At 42.5% G+C, this 7,427-nt stretch overlaps 1 pseudogene; it reads left to right on the forward strand.

Moving 5' to 3' along the window:
• The first annotated feature begins 828 nt into the window (after window positions 1–828).
• On the forward strand, window positions 829–2,354 carry LOC132365124 (general transcription factor IIF subunit 1-like; annotated as a pseudogene).
• The last annotated feature ends 5,073 nt before the right edge of the window (window positions 2,355–7,427 follow it).

Raw genomic sequence — 7,427 nt, forward strand, 5'->3', positions numbered from 1 at the left:
AAAAATAGAAAAGTTTCTAGAAACATACTGCCTGCCAAAACTGAATCAAGAAGAAACAGATAGGGCTTCCCTGGTGGCACAGTGGTTGAGAATCTGCCTGCCAATGCAGGGGACACGGGTTCGAGCCCTGGTCTGGGAAGATCCCACATGCCGCGGAGCAACTAGGCCCGTGAGCCACAACTACTGAGCCTGCACGTCTGGAGCCTGTGCTCCGCAGCAAGAGAGGCCGCGACAGCGAGAGGCCCGTGCACCGCGATGAAGAGTGGCCCTCACTCGCCACAACTAGAGAAAGCCCACGCACAGAAACGAAGACCCAACACAGCCAAAAATAAATAAATAAATAAATAAAGTGTAAAATTTAAAAAAAAAGACAGGGAGGATTATTAAAAAAAAAAAAAAGAAGAAGAAACAGATAATTTGAACAGATCAATCAATAGAAGTGAAATAGAATCTGTAATTTAAAAACTCCCTGTAGGCAGCATGATGGGGTTATTGGTGCTATATATTGCAGTCAGCCAGCACGCCAGCTGCAGAAAGAGCTACCTTTAACTCAGAGTCAGCTGCAGTGATGTGGCCTGCTGGAGAGTTTCAGTATAGGCGGCCACGCAGGCGCAGGTGTGGCACAAGAGGCCTCAGAGGCTGACTGCTGACCCAGCGCTGCCTCCGTATAGCTTTTCCCAGGATCCGCTGTACCCCAGGCTTGGGGTCCTTGGTCAGAGCCAGAGGCCCGACACCTCTAGGGCAGCTTCTGCTGGACCAAGGGACGCGGACCCTCGGGGAGACAAAAAGGACTAGGTTCAGACCGGCCCAGACCATCGCCCATCGCCCATGGTGGCCCTCGGCCCCAGCAGCCAGAATGTCACTGAGAGTATGCCGTCTGAGTTCCCAAAAATACCACCAAAAAATATAATATCATGGCTTTCAATGCAGCCGATAAAGTCAACCTCGCTACTTGGGATCAGGCCCAGCTGGAATGTGACCTGAGCAACAAGATTTACCAAGAGTCAGGTCCCAGTCGGGTGCCAGCAGCAAGTTCAACTGCAAGCTCCGGGAGGAGGCGCAGAGGAAGAAGTACAGCATCGTCCTCAAGGAGTTCCGGCCCGAGGACCAGCCCGGCTGCTCCGCGTCAACAGCAAATCAGGCCAGACGTTCAAGGGCATAAAGAAGGGAGGCGTGACAGAGAACAAATCGTACTACATCTTTACGCAGTGCCCTGATGGGGATTTTGAGGCCTTCCCCGTGCACAACTGGTACAACTTCACGCCGCTAGCCAAATACCACATGTTCACGGCCGAGGAGGAGTGGGAGAGGAGAAACAAAGTCCTGAACCACTTCAGGATCATGCAACAGCAGCGGCTCAAGCACCAGGACCAGGACGAGAAGAAGGAGAAGTGCAGCTGCAAGAAGGCCCATGACCTGCGCATCCACGACCTGGAGGACGACATGAAGATGTCGTCTGACAACAGCGAGGCCAGCGGCAGAGCCCCCAAGTCCAAGAAGAAGGCGCTGCCCAGCAAGGGGGGCAGGGAGAAGAAGGGGTCAGACGACAAGGCCTTTGAGGCAGTGACGACAGGGACTTTGAGGGCCAGGAGGTGGACTATATGTCCGACGGCTTCAGCAGCTCCCAGGACGAGCAGGAGGGCAAGCCCAAGGTCACCCAGCAGGAGGAGGGCCCCAAGGGCACGGACGAGCAGAGTGAGAGCAGTGAGGAGAGCGAGGAGGAGAAGCCACCCAAGGAGGACAAGGAGGAGGAGGAGGAGGAGAAGGCGCCCACACCACAGGACAAGAAGCAGAGGAAAGACAGCAGCAAGGAGTCGGACAGCTCGGAGGAGAGTGACATCGACAGCGAGGCCTCCTTGGCGCTCTTCATGGCGAAGAAGAAGACACCCCCCAAGAAGGAGTGGAAGCCATAGGGAGGCAGATTCCCGGGTCAACAGCTGGCCAGGCACACCCACCATGGAGACGGGCAGCACCTCCTCCACCCTGCAGGCGGCTGCCAACAAGCTGGAGCAGCAGAAGCAGACCAGCCAGACACCGGTGGCCAAGAGGCTGCAGCTGGACCCCAGGCCCCAGAGCCTGTCGGGGAAGTCCATCCCTCAGCCACAGTCTGGGAAGTCAACCCCCAGCAGCGGCAATGTGCAGATGACCGAGGATGCCATGTGCTGCTACATAACACAGAAGCCCATGACCACCAAGGACCTGCTGACAAAGTTCCAGACCAAGAAGATGGGGCTGAGCAGCAAGCAGAGGGTGAACATGCTGGTCCAGATCCTCAAGCACCTGAACCGCAAGTGCGCAAGATGATCAACGACAAGATGCACTTCTCCCTCAAGGAGTCAGGCTACCCCCAATAAACATGCTCTGTTTTCTAGGAAAAAACAAACAAACAAACAAAACTTCCTGTAACAAAAGTCCAGGACTGGATGGCTTCACTGGGGAATTCTACCAAACACACAAAGAACTTATAGTGATCCTTATCAAACTCTTTGAAAAGATGGAAGAGGAGGAAACATTCCCAAAGTCATTCTATGAAGCCAACATCCCTCAGATACCAAAACCAGACAAAGACACTACAAAAAATAAAGAAAATTACAAGCCACTATCTGTGATGAATATAGATGCAAAAATCCTTAACAAAATATTAGCAAACCGAATCCAACAACATAAAAAGGATCATACACCATGATCAAGTTGGACTCATTCCAGGGTCACAGGATGGTTCAATATATGCAAATCAATCAATATGATATACCACATCAGCAAAAGAAAAGACAAAAAGCACATGATCATCTCAACAGATGCAGAAAAAAAACATTTGATGAAATTCAACATCCATTCATGATAAAAACCGTTGCCAAAGTGGGTATAGAAGGAATATATTTCAACATAAAAGCCATTTATGACAAACCCATAGCCAACATAATACTAAACTGTGAAAAGCTGAAAGCCTTCCTCCTAAATTCTGGAACAAGACAAGGATGCCCCCTCTCACCACTTCTATTCAACATAGTCTTGGAAGTCCTATCCATGGGGATCAGACAAGAAAAGAAATAAAATGTATGCAAATCGGAGGGGAAGAGGTAAAATTGTCATTATATGCAGATGACATGATACTATACATAGAAAACCCTAAAGACTCCACACAAAAACTATTATAACAGATAAATGAATTCAGCAAGGTAGCACGATACAAGATTAATATCCAGAAATCTGCTGTATTTCTTTACACTAACAATGAAATATCAGAAGACAAAGTCAAAAAAAAAAAAAAAAACAAGCTCACTTAAAATCGCTCATAAAAAAAAACCTAGGAATAAACCTAACCAAGGAGATAAGAGAACTATATGCTGAGAACTATAAAACACTGATAAAGGAAATTGCCAAAGAAATACTGAGGAAAAAGGAACAAAGCTGGAGACATAACCCTTCCAGATTTTAGGCAATACTACAAAGCTATAGTAATCAAAACAGTGTGGTATTGGCACAAAAACAGACATATAGATCAATGGAACAGAATAGAGAGCTCAGAAATAAACCCACACACCTATGGTCAATTAACCTTTGACAAAGGAAGCAAGAATATACAATGGAGAAAAGTCAGTCTCTTCAGCAAGTGGTGTTGGGAAAGTTGGAGAAACGCATATAAATCGATGAAGTTAGAACACTCCCTCACACCATACACAAAAATAAACTCAAAATGGCTTAAAGACTTAAATATAAGACATGACACCATAAAAATCCTAGAAGAGAACACAGGCAAAAAATTCTCTGACATAAATTGTAGCAATATTTTCTTAGGTCAGTCTCCCAAAGCAAAAGAAATAAAAGCAAAAATAAACGGAACATAATCAAACTTGTAAGATTTTGCACAGCAAAGGAAACCATAAACAAAATGAAAAGACAGCCTATGGACTGGGAGAAAATATTTGCAAAGCATGTGACTGACAAGGGATTAATTTCCAAAATATATAAACAGCTCATACAACTCAACAACAACAAAAAACAAACAACCCAATCAAAAAATGGGCAGAAGACCTAAACAGACATTTCTCCAAAGAAGACATACAGATGGCCAACAGGTACATGAAAAGATGCTCAGCATTGCTAATTAATAGAGAAATGCAAATCAAAACTACAATGAATTATCACCTCACACCTGTCAGAATGGCCATTATCAAAAAGTCTGCAAATAATAAATGTTGGAGAGGGTGTGGAGAAAAGGGAACCATCCTACACAATTGGAAATGTAAATTGGTGGAAATGTAAATTGGTTGTTGGTGGAAATGTAAACTGGCGCAACCACTATGTAAAACAGTACGGAAGTTCCTTTAAAAAAAACTAAAACTAGAGTTACCATATGGTCTAACAATCCCATTCCTGGGCGTATATCCAGAAAACACAAAAACTCTAATTTGAAAAGATGCATGCACCCCAATGTTAATAACAGCACTGTTTACAATAGCCAAGACATGAAAGCAACCTAAGTGTCCATCAACAGATGGATGGATAAAGATGTGGTATACATATACAATGGGCTATTACTCAGCCATAAAAAAGAATGAAATAATGCCATTTGCAGCAACATGGATGGACCCAGAAATTATCATAGTAAGTGAAGTAAGTCAGACAAAGACAAATATTATATGATATCACTTAAATGTGGAATCTAAAAAATAGTACAAATGAACTTATTTACAAAACAGAAAGGACTGATAGACATAGAAAATAGATTTATGGTTACCAAAGGGGAAGGCAGGAGAGGGATAAATTAGGAGTATGGGATTAACAGATACACATTACCATCTATAAAATAGATAAACAACATGATTTACTGTATATACTGATATACTGCACAGGGATATAACAGGGCTATATTCAATATCTTGTTGTAACCTATAATGGAAAACAATCAAGAAAAATATATATATATATATGTACGTACACATATATATCTGAATCACTTTGCTGTACACCTGAAATTAACATGGCATTGTAAATCAACCAAACTTCAATTTTAAAAAAATCATTAGAGAGGCTCAACAGCAGAGTAAACATAGCAGAAGAAAGAATCACTGAATCACTGAATCACTGAAAGAATCACTGAAAGAACACTGAATCACTGTCCTCAATAAATCCAGTGAAATAAATCCATAGAAATTACCCTATCTGAAAACATACAGACTAGTGATTTAGAGAAACATGAAGAGCATTTCAGAGACCTGTAAGAAAATAGCAAATGTACCAAAATAGGTATAATGGAAGTCCCAGAAGGAGAGGAAAAAGAAAAAAGGGGGCAAAATAACTTCTCAAATTTGATGAAAAACCATCTACACATCCAATAAGTTTAATAAACTCCAAGTAGGATAAATACAAAAAGTCCAGAAGTAGACACACTATAGTCACATTCTTGAAACCCAAATCCAAAGAGAACATTTTGAAAGCGGAAGAGAAAAATGACTTGTAGAATTGAGTACAAATACAATCAACAGCTAATTGCTCATATTAATCAATGGAGGCCAGAAGGCAGTGGAATGACATATACAAAGTGCTGAATGAAAAATATCTGTCAACCAAGAATTCTATATCCAGCAAAATCATCCTACAAAAATGAAAGCAAAACAAAGATATTCCTCCATAAACAAAGACAGAGAGACTGTATTCCTGGCAGACCTACCTTATAAGATATACTAATGTCCTTCAAGTAAAAGGAAGTGACCTTACACAACAACTCAAATCCACAGGAAGAAATAAAGAGCACTGAAATGGTAAATATGTGGATTAATATTAAAATGCTATAGAGAGACTTCCAGTTTCCTACCCAGTATTTTAGGAGCTTGGAAACTGTCACTTCATCCTAAAAACAAGTAAAAAGCTGAACAAACTGAAAATCAACAACTCTTCTTAGAGCCATCAGACAACTGAGGTCACAGGAAAACTGTTGCCCCCAAAATTGGAGAGATGGACAGATGAATACACAGAATCATAATGTAGAGAAGTGAATTCACACTTCTGTGAGTTTTACCTCCAGGAGCTCTACCAGTGACGATGGGAAAAAATTCCCTTCCTGCTTCCAACAGAGGGAGGGGGGAAAGTAACCATTCTGAAATATGCCAGAACATTCTGTTCTTAACAAGGCCTTACCTCAAGAGAAAATATTTTACCAGAGCCTAACCTATTGGGATTTTATTAGAGCTTGACTAATGTGGGGAAAGAGAAATGCCCAACTCAGCTCCCTCTAGCCATTCTGTCCCATACTGGAGTAGACTGAGAAGCATGTGTGGAGTTCATACCACAGGGATACAGGCTCACTAAAAGATTGAGAACTTAATCACAGGACTATAGAACATTTCCCTTCCCCCCATGCCTTACCACCATATCACTAAAGGCCTATTTACTATAGTTCCTTTTACCTAGTACATAAATTTCACCAAAAAATTACAAGGCATACTAAAAAGCAAAAGCACAGTTTAAAGAGACAGAGCAAGCATCATAACCAGACTGAGATACGGTAGTGATGTTGGCATAATTAGACCAGGAATTTAAAATAACTATGTGTAATAAGCCAAGGGTTCTTTCTAACATGAAAGAACAAATGGGGAATGTAAGCAGAGAGATGGAAATTTTAAGAATCAAAAAGAAATGATAGACCCCTAAAGTGGACAAGAATCATTTTTAATATTCACACAAGAGGAGAAGTGGCCAAGATGATGAAGTAGGAAGAATTCACCCCCTCACACAGACATATCAAAATTATAACTACTTACAGAGCAACTATCTATGAGAACAATCTGAAGACTAGCAGAAAGGATTTTCTACAACTAAAGACATAAAGAAGGAACCACAGTGAGATGAGCAGAAGTGCCAGTAATGTGTCACAGTCAGGACCCACACCCCTGGGTCAGTAACCCACAAACCAGAGGAATAGCACAATCATAGAGGTCCTTTCCAAGGAGCAATGTGTCCAAGACCCACATTGGGGTCCCCAACCCAGGGGTCCTGCATCAGGAAAACAAGTCTCCAGAACATCTGGCTTTGAAAACCAGTGGGGCTTATGTTTCCTATAGGAAACAGAGACTCCACACTTAAAGGGCACACACAAAATCTCTCATGCTCCAAGTCCCAGTGCAGAGGCAGTAGTTTGAAAAGAGCCTGAGTCAGATTCACTTGCTGATCTTAGAGAGCCTCCTGGAGAGGCAGGAGGCAACTGGGACTCCCCCAGGAACAGAGACACTGGCAGCAGCCATTTGGGGAAGCTCATTCGACTGTGATGACACCAGAGCTGGCTAAGCAGAAAGTAATTTTAAAAATGAAAATAAGCATATACCTATCAATAACTACTTTAATGTAGATGGACTAAATGCTCCAATCAAAAGACATAGACTGGCTGAACAGACTAAAAAACAAGATCTATATGTATGCTGCCTACA

The sequence above is a fragment of the Balaenoptera ricei genome, chromosome 4 (assembly GCF_028023285.1).
Source record: "Balaenoptera ricei isolate mBalRic1 chromosome 4, mBalRic1.hap2, whole genome shotgun sequence".
In the NCBI taxonomy this organism is placed as follows: domain Eukaryota; kingdom Metazoa; phylum Chordata; class Mammalia; order Artiodactyla; family Balaenopteridae; genus Balaenoptera; species Balaenoptera ricei.